Source organism: Octopus bimaculoides, chromosome 8 (assembly GCF_046866305.1).
Source record: "Octopus bimaculoides isolate indiv1 chromosome 8, ASM4686630v1, whole genome shotgun sequence".
Classification (NCBI taxonomy): Eukaryota; Metazoa; Mollusca; class Cephalopoda; order Octopoda; family Octopodidae; genus Octopus; species Octopus bimaculoides.
In genome coordinates this window covers 54483666-54502228 of record NC_142935.1, presented here as the reverse complement: position 1 = coordinate 54502228, position 18563 = coordinate 54483666, and the positions used below count along the sequence as shown (strand labels likewise).

The 18563-nt window shown below is 35.5% G+C and overlaps 1 non-coding gene across 1 annotated transcript; it reads right to left on the bottom strand.

The window, feature by feature from the left end:
* Positions 1-465: 465 nt before the first annotated feature.
* On the bottom strand, positions 466-537 carry Trnaa-cgc (transfer RNA alanine (anticodon CGC)). Its single transcript has one exon. It is a non-coding gene; the product is annotated as a tRNA-Ala (tRNA).
* Between the last annotated feature and the right edge of the window lie 18026 nt (positions 538-18563).

The window sequence follows — 18563 nt, the reverse complement described above, 5'->3', positions numbered from 1 at the left end:
AGAGAGAGAGAGAGAGAGAGAGAGAGAGAGAGAGAGAGAATATTAAATTTGGTCAAAAGTCACCTGACAGTAAATCAAACCCATTTAATACCAAGATTTATTTATGTTTAACAAGTGAATGCATTTAATAAAAGCATCTAAATATGAAACATCATGAAAATTGTTCAAACTGAAGTTCTTCAGCAACACATTTTTCCATTCGAGAATTACAGATAGTATTTATAGAAGACCATCTTTCTTTTCCTCACGTGCAATTACCTCTGCCCCTCGGAGTTGGCTGGTCTCTTGTCAGCGCCCCTCAAGCACCTGATACGCTCGTCTCTCCTCCTCTCATCAACCTGATCCACTTGGTAAATTTAAGGTTTATATATACAAATAAATCCATGGATGTGTGATTCCTATTTTTCTGCAGGAATGTATCAAGGCGATATTTTATAGGATTTAATAAATAAGTTTTTAAAAAAATGGAGACGCCGGGGATTGAACCCGGGGCCTTTCACATGCGAAGCGAATGCTCTACCACTGAGCTACGTCCCCGGTTAGTCTAGCATTTGTTAGATACCATTACATTATGAGAATTTTTCATTTTCCCTCTCTTCTTCACCCTCCCCCTCTCTCCCATACTCTCTTACATACGTAGCAATATTATATTATTGTTCTCTTACATTGGCAAAAGAGCAGTTTTTTTTCCAGATGAAGGATAATTGAACGAACGTAGTCTATTACATTTATTTTTTTAAAACTGAGCCAAAACATTTCAGATTTGATTCTGTTACGCACAACGTCCGTGAAGAATCTTCTACCATAGCCTGGGGGTTGACCGGTGTCTCGTGAGTAAAATTTAGCTGATGATTGTGTGTGTGTGTGTGTGTGTGTGTGTGTGTGTCTAATTTGTTAAGTGCCAATGCCCGAATGTTTTGTTTCCTGAGTGAATCTGTAGCGTTTGCTGATTTATAAATCTTGAAGGAGAAGCTCGTCGACCTCAGTACTTGACTGGTACTTTATTTTATCGACCCTATCAAGATGAAAAGCAAAAATTGACCTCGGAGGGGTTTGAACTTAAAACGTAAAGAGCCGAGACAAACACCGCAAAAATTTTTTGTCCAACACTGGGAATCTCATGGTCAGTCATCTTGTCTGAAATAGCAGCCAAATTTCAATTTTAATTTCTACCGCCATCATCTTGAAAAAAATTGGTAGGGATTATAATTTTTGTATGACTTAATGGATTGGTCGTTGTTTAGTTACGTATTTTGAAGTCTGTTGTAATTTAATTATTCAATTTACTTACTGATATGACTGCACATAGGGTAAATGTGTTTGAAAGTTGTGGTTTCTTTGGTTTCTTTGTTCCCAAACAACACTTATTTTAGTGCTGTTGACACCACCGGATTGAATGGTACTGCTCAAGTGTCGAAACCATAATGATATCCGTGGGGCAACTGATGATGATTATTGGTATGGCTGTTTTTGTGTATGTGGAATAGTATTATAACACATCCTTTTGATATAAGAGACTACACATTGGATAACGAAGTATTAAAAACCCCGAAGCTGGAAGAGAAAATAAAAGACACGATACCCATGGTCACAGATATGCTCAATCAGGATCGATCTTAGGACGAAACAACAGCACCAGAAACATATTATACAACCCTTCCCTTTCCCTCACTGCTAACACCAACAGTATACTACTAATATAATGATTTCAAATGTTGGCACAAGGCCAGCAATTTTTTGGCGATGGTGAGTCGATCACATCAACCCCCAGTGCACAACTGGTACTTATTTGTTCTACTATGAAAGATGAAAGGCAAAGTCAACCTTGCCGGAATTTGAATTCAGAACGTAAAGAGCCTGAAGCATTTTGTGCGACGCGCTAATGATTCTGCCAGCTCGTCACACTGCACACTACTAAAATAATCCTTTTTAATTTTGACACAAGGCCAGCAGCTTTGGGGTGGGGTAAGTCGATTGCATGGACCCCAATGCTCAACTGGAGCATATATAATCGACCCCAAAAGAGAAGAAAGGCAAAGTTAACCTCGGTGGAATTGGAACTCGGAACGTAATGAACCGGATGAGACGCAGCTCACACATTAGCGATTCTGCCAACTCGTCCCTTTGTCTACTACTAATATACTCCAAATAACATTCACTAGGTTAGAATCAATGAAACACCGAAGTTTGACTCAATGAAAAAAATAAATAAATAAATAAAAAAAATAAATAAAAAGCAAATTAACAAATCATTAACACATCTGAGTTCTAGTCTGGAATGTATTGATTCTATCAAATTCAAAATTGACCCCTTATCATTAAGGGTGAGTAATTATAATCGATTAGCTGTGTTAATTAGCTATCATTAATTCCGTGCTCTACCTGCTGCTAATTACTTCTTTAGAAGGCAGGACTCTCATTGTCCAGATAATTAAATATAATTGTGCTCCCCTGCCGTCATTCCACTCATTCTGTACGTCTTATCATCAAAACACAGGGTGCCACAATTCGATCCTATTTGTTTGTTAGATTGATTAATTGATTGCTTGAATGTCCACTCTGGTTTCTCAGGAACTGCCGAAGGTACAAAATTCAAATTGCATGAAAAATTACCAAGGAACATTAAAAAAAAAATTACATTTTTAAAACATTTTATTTTCCGAAATTTTACTTTTCAGCAACTCATTTGAATATGCGCACTCTCTTCTCTCTCAATCTTGCCTGTGACTGCTACAGTAGCAGCAAATTTTTCCTATCCAGGTCAAATGGGCCGGTAGATATGGGGGGGGGGGTCCTGTTAGTCACAAAATGGAACTTTGGTAATAATCGTCTCATCCCACTTTATATATATATATATATATATATATATATATATATATATATATTCAGTAGGGTATATAATTGTTGTTGTTGTTGTTGGCACTCCGTCGCTTACGACGTCGAGGGTTCCAGTTGATACGATCAACGGAACAGCCTGCTCGTGAAATTAACGTGCAAGTGGCTGAGCACTCCACAGACACGTGTGCCCTTAACGTAGTTCTCGGGGATATTCAGCGTGACACAGTGTGACAAGGCTGACCTTTGAATTACAGGTACAACAGAAACAGGAAGTAAGAGTGAAAGTTGTGGTGAAAGAGTACAGCAGGGTTCGCCACCAACTCCTGCCGGAGCCTCGTGGAGCTTTAGGTGTTTTCGCGATCCTATGACCACGAGTCCGCTGCCCTAACCACTGGCCCATTGCGCCTCCACAGGGTATATAATACCATTTTCTAAATCAGAACCAAGGCTCGAAAACCACCAGAAACTCACAATAATGATACACGTGAGCAATGCAATGAATATATTAGAAATAGGTTTACCTTTGCGTTGAATACATCAGTAAGTAATGTATATTTCAATACCAATTGATTAAAATACTTTGGGATCTTCAGTTTAAAATAACATTTTAACATCTATTTCTAAAATATCCACTACATTAGCTCGTGTGCGGTCCTTACTTCAAACATCCCACTCCGTTTAAAAGAAAACTATCGTGAGCAAGAATAAATTTTAGATAAAGATGTATTATTACCGTTATTAATGGTATTAACAAGGCAATAATAAGGTGGCCAGCAACTTCACATCGTTACAGGCACAATATAAGGCAAATTTAGATTCAGCAGGGTATATAATACCATTTGCTAAAATCAGAGCCAAGGCTCCAAAACCTCTAGAAACTCACAAATTAAAATTTATTCTTGCTTATACTCTCTCTCTCTCTCTCTCTCTCTCTACCCTTTTACTAGTTTCAGTCATTTGACTGCGGCCATGCCGGAGCACCACCTTTAGTCGAGAAAATCCACCCCAGGACTTATCTTTTGTAAGACACAAAAACACACATACGTATACATATATATACATACATATATACGACGGGCTTCTTTCAGTTTCCGTCTGCCAGACTTCTAAGACAGTACACCCCTAAACGGGACGCCAGTCCGTTGCAGGGTCACTCATGTACAGCAAAGTGGACTGTAGCAAAGCGAAAGAAGTATTTTGCTCAAGAACACAACACATCGCCCGGTCCCGGAATTGAAACCGTGCTCGCAAGCTCGTGAGTGCGACACCCTTACCATGCGCTTTCACATTGTTCCACGCGCTGAGTCACACGCTTTCACATTGTTCATACAAGATTATATTTTTGCCTGGCTGTGCAGTAAGTAGCTTGCTTTCCAACCACATGGCTCCAGGTTCAGTCCCACTACGTGGCACTTTGGGGAAGTGTCTTCTACCATAGCCTCGAGCTGACCAAAGCCTTGTGAGTGGATTTGGTTGACGGAAACTGAAAGAAGCCCGTCGTATATATGTGTGTGTGTATTTATGTGTGTGTCTTTGTGCTTGTATTTGTCACCCTACCACTGTTTGACAACCGGTGTTGGTGTGTTTACATCCCCGTAACTTAGTAATTCAGCAAAAAAGAAACCGATAGAATAAGTATTAGGCTTTAAAAAGATAAGTTCTGGGTGTCGATTTGTTCGATTAAAACCCTTCAAGGTGGTGCTCCAGCATGGCCGCAGTCAAATAACTGAAACGAGTAAAAGAATAAAAGAATACATGTATGTATGTATGTATGTATGTATGTATGTATGTGTATCTTTGTGTCTGTGTTTATCTTCCCATTACTGCTTGATAACTGGTGTTGACGTGTTTACGCCCCCGTAAATTAGCGGTTCGGCAGAAGAAACGATAGAATAAGTACTAGGCTTTAAAAAAATGTCCTAAAACCCTCCAAGGCGGTGCTCCAGTATGGCCACAATCAGATGACCGAAACAAGTAAAAGAATAAAAGAATATGAGTGGCAAGTAAATAGGAATGACAAAGCGGAAACAGGGATTCAGAAAAAGAATTTCGCAGCTCTGCTCTAGACCAGTGCTCCGCAACCTTGTTTTACATCCGGTACACTTACCGTATTTTAACGTGTATAAGGAACCCTCGTGTATAAGGAACCCTCGTGTATAAGGAACCCTAATTTTCGGGGCTTAAAATGTGGAAAAAAGGTTTTGTAAGGGACTATAATATTATCCAGGTATAAGAAACTCCTATATTTTTTTAACCTAATTTTTGACAAAAAAGGGGCCATATACATGTTAAAATACGGTATATTCTCTTTAAAATTCATCGGTACATGTGAACTAGGAATATAACTAAAAGTATAGGGGAAAAAATTATATCCGGGTTACGCTGGGGCACACCTAGCATCGTCTCGTGACACACCAGTGTGCCGTGGCATACTGGTTGCGGAGCACTGCTCTAGACCAAACGAAACTATAAAATGCAATTGGTTGCATCAGTCACAAACTACGAATTATATAAAACAAAATCACCTACGCGAAAAATCTAAATATAAAAGAAATGCGTTCACATATTTCGGTACACAGTAACCGAATTATTTATTTTTACATATCGGTGGCTATATTTAGTAAATTCTTTTTTTTTTTCTAAAAAGGAAAAATAATAAATAAAAGCTTTTATATTCTGACCAAATATATAGCGAATAGATTTTGGTTAATATTGTGTCAAATATTTCACACAATGTTTCGTACAATCGGGCGTAGGCACAGTTGTGTGGTTAGAGATGTTTGCTTCACATTCCACGTGGTTCCGAGGATCCGGTGTTTATTTAATACCATCGCGTGGGTTCTTGTGCAGGTTTTTGCTGTTGTAGCTATGGCCCACGGTTGACCAACAACTTGTGAGTAAAATTAAAGTTCGTCGTACACATACGCACACGCGCACACACACGCACACGCACACGCACTCACACACATGCATACACTTACACACAAACTGACACACACACATGCACAATCGCACACACGCACACAGACACATACGAGTTTCATTTTAACTCATGAGGTGTGTGTGTTTTAACTATATATATATATATATATATATATCATAATAATAATAATAATAATAATAATAGGGTTAAAAATTCAAAATTACAGGTAATTACAGGTAAAAATTAAAATTAAATTAAGTTTCACAGTATTAAATATATCTTTATCTTATGATATTTACTTTGTACTATATTATACTTATTTATTGTGCTTTTACTAATTAATTTTTCTATATCTGACAGTGGATTTCCATCGATGAGTTCATGAACCTTGGTTCTTTCCCCTAAAACTATATATATATATATATATATATATATATATATATATATATATATATATATATATATATATATATATATATATATATATATATATATATATATATATATATATATATATATATATATATATATATATATATATATATATATATATATATATATATATATATATATATATATATATATATATATATATATATATATATATATATATATATATATATATATATATATATATATATATATATATATATATATATATATATATATATATATATATATATATATATATATATATATATATATATATATATATATATATATATATATATATATATATATATATATATATATATATATATATATATATATATATATATATATATATATATATATATATATATATATATATATATATATATATATATATATATATATATATATATATATATATATATATATATATATATATATATATATATATATATATATATATATATATATATATATATATATATATATATATATATATATATATATATATATATATATATATATATATATATATATATATATATATATATATATATATATATATATATATATATATATATATATATATATATATATATATATATATATATATATATATATATATATATATATATATATATATATATATATATATATATATATATATATATATATATATATATATATATATATATATATATATATATATATATATATATATATATATATATATATATATATATATATATATATATATATATATATATATATATATATATATGTTCTTGGTTGGGATGTTTTTGATGATTGAAGTTTCTACATGTCCAGGACTGAATTGGCGCAGAACAACAAACAATCCTTTTAGCATTTTATCTTTTGTCTTACAACGTTCACAATCGAAAGTTAAGCTGAATGCCTTGTCGAATTTCTCTGACGTCGCTTTTGATTTTTAAGTTCAAATTCCGCTGAGATCGACATATACTTCCCAACCTTCCGGAGTGAATAAGAAACGAAGTTAAGTGCTGGCGCTTGTTCAAGTTTTCGCTTCCCTCTACTTATTGTTCCGTATTTATTATTTTTTTTTTTTTTTCCTTTTTTTGGATTTCTATTTTTACATTTTCCGAAATTGTACTACTTCACTGAATAAACTGTCTTCTCTCTTTCTCTTCTTATTCTTTTGTTACTACAACGTCCTCTACTCCTCTAGACTAGCTGGTCCGCCAGACGAAATCGTCTCACGTCTCTCCTTTCGCTACCTCTACTGTGTTTAATTTAACCCCATTCTGTAACTAAGGTATTTGAAATAAAGAGAAGTCTATTCATCCCATCCTCAAAACAACAAGAAACAAACAAACAAAAAATGCGTGGATTTGTAGTATTTTGCCTTAAACAACAAGTCCTTGTATATTTTAGTTGACCGCAGCCAAAATGGTACGACCACATTATCTGCCTTCCTCGGTCACAGAGGAAGAACAAGATCGGAAGAACAAGATCAGAAGCATTACAATAAATGAATTCGTGTGTGAACTGTCTAAAGGCGACGAGACGGCGGACTCTGTTCGGCATTTATTATTTTACTTGTCAGTCATTTGACTTCGGCCATACAGGAGCACCACTTTGACGGGTTTTAGTCGAGCAAATCGGCCCCAGGACTAATTTTTGTTTTAAAGCCCAGGACTTATTCTATCAATCTCTTTTACTGAACCGTTAAGGTACGGGTATGTAAACACCACCACCAGTCGTCAAGTGGTGATGGGGGACAAAAACACAGATACAAAGACACGCACACATACATACACACATACATACATACATACATACATACATACATACATGTACATTTATGGTTGAAATTTATAGAAAAACAAAAGACGAAGACAGATGTGTGAAGAACAAGCAAGTCTATTGGTTTGACGCAGCCGAAAGGAACAAGGGAAAATAAACAGAGAGAGAATGAAATATATATATATATATATATATATATATATATATATATATATATATATATATATATATATATATATATATATATATATATATATATATATATATATATATATATTATTTTGTTTAAAAGAGTTCCAACACTGTCTGTTTTTTATGTTTTATTTATATTCCTGCAAAACCAATGTGGGATATAGAATATGGAATGTACAATATATAATATAAAATAAAAATGGATGGTACAATGAAATAAAGTATTGAATGTCTTATTGAATAGATGAAATATTGAGTGTTCAATATAAAGGATTAAATATATAAAGGCGAATACGTATTTTCTATACCTTGTGGTATTTCATCATGGCCGGTATGACAGACTGTTAAAGGATTAAATATATAAAGGGGAATACGTATTTTCTATACCTTGTGGTATTTCATCATGGCCGGTATGACAGACTGTTAAAGTCTGTCATACCGGCCATGATGAAATACCACAAGGTATAGAAAATACGTATTCGCCTTTATATATTTAATCCTTTATATTGAACACTCAATATTTCATCTATTCAATAAGACATATTCCATATATTCAATAAGACATTCAATACTTTATTTCATTGTACCATCCATTTTTATTTTATATTATATATTGTATATTCCATATTCTATATCCCACATTGGTTTTGCAGGAATATAAATAAAACATAAAAAACAGACAGTGTTGGAACTCTTTTAAACAAAATAATATATTCCTCTATACACAATCATACAAAACCCCTTTTTTTGTATTTATTTTTACTCACACACACACACACACACACACACACACACACACACACACACACACACACACACACACACACACACACACACACACACACACACATATATATATATATATATATATATATATATATGCGAGTAAAAATAAATACAAAAAAGGTATTTTTTTTGTATGATTGTGTATAGAGGAATATATTATTTTGTTTAAAAGAGTTCCAACACTGTCTGTTTTTTATGTTTTATTTATATTCCTGCAGAACTAATGTGGGGTATAGAATATGGAATATACAATATATAATATAATATACAATATACAATATAAAATAAAATAAAATAAAAATGGATGGCACCATGAAAGAAAGTATTGAATGTAGATGAAATATTGAGTGTTCAATATAAAGGATCAAATATATAAATATAAATATATAAAGGCGACTCGAGTTTCAGGGCTATTTCCCTTCGTCATGGCCGGTATGACAGACTTTAACAGACTGTAATAAGTTGGCTGGTTTTCTGTCTTTTATACCAATTCCTTTGGACGGCAGCAGTAGGTGTTTGGCTATTTTTAGAATTGATGTCAAATCTATTTTTAGAAATGATGATATTTTAATTTATTGTTTTGTGTGGGTTGTAGGGATAAGATTTTAAAACCCCAGTAGGTGTTTGGCTGTTCTTAGAAATGATGCCAAATCTATTTATAGAAATGATGATATCTGAGAGATTTTTTGTGTTTTGGTTACAGGGATAAAATTTTTAAACCCCAAGTAAGATGGATTTAATCATTGTTTGTTAAGAGTGGGTTTGAATTTCTTAATAAAGTCCTTTTCTTTGCATTTTCTTTCAATTTCATTCCGGTTGTAAAGTTTATGGAATGGAAATATAATAAAAGTTTGATGACCACATGTTGCTAGATGGTTACTCAGTGGTATTTGGCGGACTTCTGGGTTTTTAATCTGTTGTCGATGTACCCGTGAGCGTTCCGATAGTGCATAACCTGTCTGGCCAACGTACAATTCTTCACAATTAGGGCATTTGATGCAGTAGATTAGATTTCTACTTTTGCAGTTCATGTTCGCATTGGTGAATATTTTCCCTGTTTTTGTGTTCATATATGGGCCGGTATGGATTGATCGGCATGTGCCGCATCGGCTATCATTGCATTTGGATACAGTGAATGTTTGATTTTTGTTGCTGAGGTCAAACCTTGCCTTTGTTAATAGTTTTTTCAAGTTTTTAGGTTGTCTCTTACTGAGAGTTATATATTGATCTGTAATGATATTTCTCAATTCCTTACTTTGTGCAAGGATCGGTAAGTTCGCTTTGGCGATATTAAAGATGTTCTGGTGGCATGGATTTTGTGTCACTATAAATGGAATGATATTTTCCTGTTTGTCTTTTCTTATATATATATATATATATATATATATATATAAAATACAAAAATGGGAGAAGAACGCAAAATATCCAGACAGGTGATGCAAAAAAAGGACAACAAAACATCCCGACAGACGATACAAAGAAAAGAAGGACGAGTCATTCGGAGTTTTCTTTCCTCAGTCGAGTTCCAGATTATCTTTGCAATTTTGGCTGGTTATACTCGAGATTGCTCCAATCTGGCTTGCCCCAAGGAAAAATTAAGCTAAGAGCATTAGATTCCTTGGAAGAAAGCAACGAATGTATACGAAAACAAGGACGGTAGACAAACGGAGAAATGTTACGCAAATACAAATGCAAATAATAGGACATATCAACAGGTGTCTTTCGACTAAGGACAAATTGAATTAAGCTGGTGTGTGTGGAAGTAAAGCCTAACGGCAGGGACATTAGATTTGACAGGCACAGGAAGGAATATAGATGTTCTACGGATGGTAGTCAAACCAAGAAAGAAAAGTCACGCTTGGCCGAACGCCGGTCACGTGGGGGAGAGAAGAGAGAGAGCGAGAGAGGCAGAGGGATAGAAGAATTAAGGAGAAGCGAGAAAAAAATGAAAGGGACACAGTGAAGTGAAAGAGGACGGAAAGTGAGCATGAAGAGAAGGCAAGGAAATGTGAGAGAGGGGGAACGAAAGAACGAAGTGTGGAATGAACGAAGTAAGTGTGAAAGAGCTGATAGAAAGAAGGAAAGAATGAAAGAATAGAAAGAATAATAGAGTCGTATATATATATATATATATATATATATATATATATATATATATATATATATATATGACAGACTTCTTTCAGTTTCCGTGTACCACAGCCATTCATAAGGCTTTGGTCGGCAGTGGGAATGAACCCGGAACCATGTGGTTGGTAACAAAGCTACTTACCACAAAACCACTCTTGCGCCTATACATACATACATACATACATACATGTAAGCATGCACATACACACACACACGCACACTCACACACATACGTATGATACTAATGTGATTGTGTACGTGTGAGTTTATGTGTGTTTGTGTGTGTGTGTGTGTGTGAGAGAGAGAGAGAGAGAGACAGACAGACAGGGAAAGAGAAGGAGAAGCAGGTGTTTGTGTGTTTTCTATCAGCAAAAGATACAGAGACGAAGGTTAATTTACGCTGACCCTAATTATATTCTTTGCAATGTTTTCTTTGTTTGCGGGGCCGAATCAAGGTAAAGTATGCTGACCCATGGAGTTTGTATAAAAAGCGGCCCCTCTAAAAATGGCATTTAACTTCTTTAATTCATTAATTGCTAGGGCGGAGGGAGTAAAACCATTTAAATTACAAAGGTAACGATGTCCGAGTACAAAGTTATATCTCTAAACAATATATTTGAAGATTTCTTTACGGTGTCTTTTGATGTGAACAGGCAACCGTGTCTGTGTGTATGTATGTGTGTGTGTGTGTGTGTGTGTGTGTGTGTGTGTGTGTGTGTGTGTGTGTTTGTGTGCGCGCGCGCCCTTTCGTGCTTGTGTACAATACAAGAGAGTGGAGGCGCAGTGGCCCAATGGTTAGGGCAGCGGACGCGCGGTCATAGGATCGCGGTTTCGATTCCCAGACCGCGCGTTGTGAGTGTTTATTGAGCAAAAACACCTAAAGCTCCACGAGGCTCCGACAGGGGATGGTGGCGAACCCTGCTGTACTCTTTCACCACAACTTTCACTCTTACTTCCTGTTTCTGTTGTGCCTGTAATTCAAAGGGTCAGCCTTGTCACACTGTGTCACGCTGAATATCTCCGAGGACTACGTTAAGGGTACACGTGTCTGTGGAGTGCTCAGCCACTTGCACGTTAATTTCACGAGCAGGCTGTTCCGTTGATCGTATCAACTGGAACCCTCGACGTCGTAAGCGACGGAGTGCCAACAAACAAAAACAATACAAGAAGACAGAGAATGGAGCACATCTTTATTATTAGTCACAGTTGTTAAGGCAGCGAGCCTGTAGAACTGTTAGTGGCATTTAATCCGAGTTCAAATTTCGCCGAGTTCGAGTTTGCCTTTCATCCTTTTGGTGTTGAGAAAATAAAAGTTCATACATTATCGTTACATCTTCCACAATTTATCTTGTAGTTTTGTTACGCGCAACCAATGGAGCTCTAATAAAACTCGTATAGCTTTCGTAATTTCAGCAGGTCATCATTCCATGCCCAGGCAAAGCTACATTTCGTCTGTCTTTACGTTCTGAGTTCAAATATCACCGAGGTCGACTTTCATCCTTCAGAGCTCGTTAAAATAAGTACCAGTAAAACACTGGGGTTGTTGTAATCGACCTCAGTAATTCCTCGAAATTGCTGGCCTTGTGCCAAAATTTGAAGCTATTATTTTTATTAATGAGGCGGCCAAAGGCGGTGAGCTAGCCGAATCGTTAGCACGCTGGATGAAATGCTTGGCACTATTTCACCCGTCGATACGTTCTGAGTTCAAATTCCGCTGAGGTTGACTTCACCTTTCATCTTTTCGGGGTCGATAAATTAAGTACCAGTTGCATACTAGGGTCGACCTTGTGCTTATAGTAGAAAGGATTATTGAGGCGGCGAGCTGGCAGAATCGTTAGCACGCCGGATAAAATGCTTAGCGGCATTTTGTCCGTCCTGGTGTTCTGAGTTCGAATTCTTTCTGGATCGATGAAATAAGTACCAGCTAAAAGCTGGGGTCTATGTAATCGACTTATCCCTTTTTTAAAATTACTGACCTTGTGTTAAAATTTGAAATCATTATTATTGACATGTTCACTTAAACGATTAGAGAAACCAAATAGTATTTATAAGTATCAAGACAAAAATATTGATTTCTAACTTGGGTATAAAATCACACATTATGTGAGGTGGGTAGCGTTGATTGGGGAGGGTGAATGAGAGCGAACACTCGATCATATCGCTTCCCATCCCAGTACTTGGCTGACATTAGAATATTAAATATGTATCTATATAAATCATATAAATGTTTAATGAACTACATTCAGTTCGATATCAATATTCAATGCAAGAGATCAATATATTGAATTTTGATATATGTATTTTTAATAAACAATGTTGTTTTGTTCTTAAGTAATATTTACACGCTTCAATTAGTCATCATTAAAAAAATTATTTAAAAAAAAACGATTTTCTCTCCACAGTATGGTTAAAAAACGTCGCTTTGCAATCATACGGGTTTGCGATTCGGTGCTACTGCGTGGCACTTTGGGAAAGTGTAGTCTACTATAGATAGTCCTGGGCCGACCAACCAATTCCTTGTGAGTGAATTTGGTTGATGAAAACTGTGTGGAAGCCCGTCATAAATATATGTATGTATATGTGTGTGTGCGTGTGCACGCGTGCGTGTTTTTCCCCCACCATGGCTTGACAACCGGTATTGGTTTGTTTGCGTCCTGTCACGTAGCAATATGCCAAAAGTAACCCACGGAATAAGTATCAGGCTTTAAAATAGATACTGGAGTATATCTGTTAGAAGAAACCCTTCAAGGTGGTGCTCCAGAATAGCCGCAGTCTAATGACTGAAACAAGTAACAGATAAAAAAAAAACATAAAAGATAAAAAAAACATTAAAATCTAAAACTTCATGAAAATACAGAACCTGTGGCTTGTACAACATTTTTTGTTATGATGTATCACACTTATTTTGGAAGGGTCATTATGCTAATAATAAACACATTTTATTTAATTTATATATGTATATAGATAGATAGATAGATAGATAGATAGATAGACAGACAGACAGACAGACAGACAGACAGACAGATAGATAGATAGATAGATAGATAGATAGATAGATAGATAGATAGATAGATAGATAGATAGATAGATGTGTGACGGATGACGTTGCGCTTATGTAACTAACATAGATTAAGGCAATGGTTTTCAAACTGTGGTCCGCGGACCACAGGGGGTCCGCAAGGACAAGACAGGGGGTCCGTGAACAACAAATACTTTTTATGGGTAATTTGATTTTATATATGGTTTTTAATCGAAATCTTTTAATTGACAATAAACCTATTTGCTAAATACTGTTAAATAAACAAATGTAAAAATATGTTATTTTAAGCAAATATTTATGTATAAATTTCATAAGCTTTTATAAAGGGGTCCCTAAGGTAAAGCCTGAAATATAAAGGGGTCCGCAAGTCAAAAAGTTTGAAAACCCCTGGATTAAGGAACAGCAGTGAACTAATGGAGTAAAGAACTACTCTCACTCTATCCTTCGCTTATCTGGTCAGTTTTTAATACACACTTTCCATCATTCCTGGATTCTGAAAATGACATTGAAAACATGTCCCTAACCACGGTTTTTCTCGTTAGCCACGCACCAAGCAGGGATTTTTCTGTGAGCTTTATTTGATTTTTGAATCCATATTCTTATAAATATAATAATATACGTGTGTGTGTGTGTGTGTGTGTGTGTGTGTGTGTGTGTGTGTGTGTGTGTGTGTGTGTGTGTATTAGAATGGCTGCTTGGCAAAGAAGCTTGCTTTGCTGCCATCTTAGGCAAGTGTCTTGCATTATATCTTGGACCGACTTGTGATAATACCTTGTGATAATGTGTAGTTACATATGTATACACACACACACACCTTCCTCCCTCCCTACCTACCTAATTACATACATACATACATACATACATACATATACATACAAACATACGCGCACTTACACCCATATATGTATGTATGTATGTATGTATGTATGTATGTGTGCATGCATGTATGTATGTATCTATGTATGTATGTGCGAATGTGTGTCTTTGTGTTGGCGTTTGTCAAAGAACAACGCTTGACAGCTGGTGTTGGTTTGTTCATGTCCACCGTACACTAGCGATTTGGCAGAATAGACCGACGGAATAAGTGACAGGCTTACAAAAAAAAAAAATTATGATGATGCTAAAAAAAAAATAAAAAAAGATAATAATAATAATAATAATAATAATAATAATAATAATAATAATAATAATAATGAAGATGATGATGATGATAATAATAATATAATAATAATAATGATAATAATAATAATAATAATAATAAAAAAAAACAGGAAGATCATGAGAAAATATGGACTCTCAACAAGAGAAGAACTAATGTCAGCGAATGAAACACTGAAACAGAAAGTTCAAGCGAAGGCTCAGAGAATACGCAGATTTGAGAAAAGAATCAGATTCTACAGGCAAAATAAGATGTTCAAATCCAATGCCAAATCATTTTACAGGGAAATAGGGAAAGAAAAAATAACCATTGAAAATCCACCCCTAATGGAAGAAGTTGAACATTTTTGGAAAGGGATCTGGAGTGATGAGAAACCATACAATGAAAATGCAGACTGGATCAAACGCACCCAAGATGCCTACAAAAATCTACAAGAACAGGTATGGGAAGACATCTCAATCACCGACCTAAGGAGGGCACTAACGAAGGCTCATAAGTGGAAATCCCCTGGTACTGATAGAGTACCAAATTTCTGGCTCTCATCACTCTCGTCCGCACACAAAATGTTAGTAATACTATTTAATAGTATTATGAAAGACCCAGAAAGAACTCCCCATTGGATGGCAAATGGTATTACTTACCTCCTCCCGAAAAATAACGAAACCAAAGACCCAAAAAACTACCGGCCTATAACATATTTGTCTACTACCTATAAGATTTTGACATCTATTCTAGTGGAGAAAACATATACGCTTTTGGAAGAGAATAACCTCTTTCCCACTGAACAAAAAGGATGCAGACGAGACTCATACGGATGCAAAGATCAGCTCTTAATTAATCGCATGATCCTTGAGAACTGCCATAACAAGCGCAGAAATCTCAGCTCTTCATGGATTGATTATAAAAAGGCCTTTGACAGCATACCACATTCGTGGATTCTGAAATCGCTGGACATTTTCAAAATTACTCCTGTGATTTCAGATTTTTTAAAGTATAATATGTCACTATGGAACACGAAGCTGCAATTATATCATTCTACTGGAGTATTGCACTCAAACAATATTAGCATAAACTGTGGCATTTTCCAGGGTGACTCGCTTCCACCACTAATTTTCTTCATAGCACTAATACCACTCACGTGAACTGAATAGAACAAGGTATGGCTACAAAATTGACAACAAGAAAATAAGCCATCTATTTTATATGGATGATTTAAAGCTATATGGCAAAGATGATGAAGAGCTTCAAGGACTACTACATACTGTGAAAGCATTCAGTGATGATATCGGGATGGAGTTCGGCCTTGAAAAGTGTGCCAAAGCCACTTTTAAGAAAGGGAAACTAGTAAAGTCAAGTTCAATAGAATTAGATGTCGAAACAGTAATAAAAGAACTTAAGCAGGAACAAACCTATAAATACCTAGGAATAAATGAAGGCTCTGGTATCCAGCATGCAAGCATGAAAGAGAAGGTTAGGAAGGAATGAAGAGTTCGAGCAGTTCTGAAGTTTGAGCTGAATGCATACAATAAGGTGTTAGCCATAAATTCCTTAGCAGTCCCAGTTGTTCTTTATAGCTTCAATGTTCTTAACTGGAATACCAGTGAAATAGTCAAAATTGATAGAAAAATCCGCAAGCTACTGACTTGTAATAAGATGCATCATCCAAAGCAGACGTGGTTCGTCTTTACCTTCCCAGAGCTCAGGGAGATCGAGGCTTGATCCAGCTTGAACTTACGTACAAAACCACCACAATCGGACTGGCCAAATACCTTGAAACAACCAACGATTGGATGCTGAAACTTGTTGAAAAACATGAAAGACCGAAAAAACTTCACTCTATTCTGAAAGAGAGCAAAAAATTCGCTACCGAACTCTTAGATACCCACCAGCTTGATCAGGTTGAAGGAAATGCGCCAACTGCAAAGAAAATAAAATGAATTGCAAAGACAAAAGCGCATGAAAAATTAGCTAGCAGATGGGAACAGAAACCTCTGCATGGCAAGTATGTGGCTCGTAGCAAACAAGCTGATGTCGACCAGAAACGCACGCATCAGTGGTTACGAAGTTCAGGGCTAAAAGCAGAGAGTGAAGGTTTCATATTGGCTGCTCAAGACCAAAGCTTATTAACCCGGAACTACCAAGCCAATGTGATAAAAAATGGAGCTGACCCAAAATGCCGATTTTGTAACGATGTGATTGAAACTATAGACCACCTAATCTCAGGGTGTAGAGTCTTAGCACCTGTTGAATATAAAGCAAGACATGACAGAGTCGGCCAGTATTTACACTGGACAATATGTCGGCATTATAAAATCAAAACCGCTGACAAATGGTATAAACACCGTCCTGAAGCTGTAACTGAGGGAGAAAATGTGTCAATTCTCTGGGACTTCCCCGTACATACCGACAAAACTATAAAAGCTAATAAACCGGATATTATTATAAAAGATCAGACAAAGAAGACGTGTTTATTAATTGACATGAGTATTCCCTTTGATCATAATATAGCGGCGAAAGAATTTGACAAGATCAGTAAATATAAAGACTTGCTAATAGAAATTGAAAAAATGTGGCATCTCAAGGCGACTACCATACCAGTGATTGTAGGATCTCTAGGAATGATTAAAAAAAAGGTACTGAAACCTATTTGAAAATGATACCAGGCTTACCATCCCTACAGGAAGTGCAAAAAATCGTGCTAACTGGAACGACTCATGTACTGACAAGAGCATTATCGCTGTGAAAACATCCATTCATATCTACACATACTCATACGCCCATGCATGCACACACTCATAGTCACATACACAACGCACAACACATACACACATGTGCACACACACATACATCTACACACACGCACACACATATCAAACTATATACGCTCATACGGTTATATATAATAACATATATGTATGTATTATGCATCTCAACATGTATGTATGGAAAGGAATTCCACACATATATGTGTGTGCGTGTTTACATATGTGTATATGCATATGTATATATGTGCGTATATACAACCTTCAACAAAGTAACTGTCATGTATACAACTTGAACTGACGCACATATCAGTACATAAACATACATTCAAATGTACATACATATGCACACACACACATACACACACAAACACGTCTACACACTTACCCTATTACTCACGTACATCCATAAGTACATACGTGCATACTCACATACATACATATATACATATATACATAGATGTGTATAGGCATGCACACAAACATACGCATGTACACAGATGCATACGAGCACAC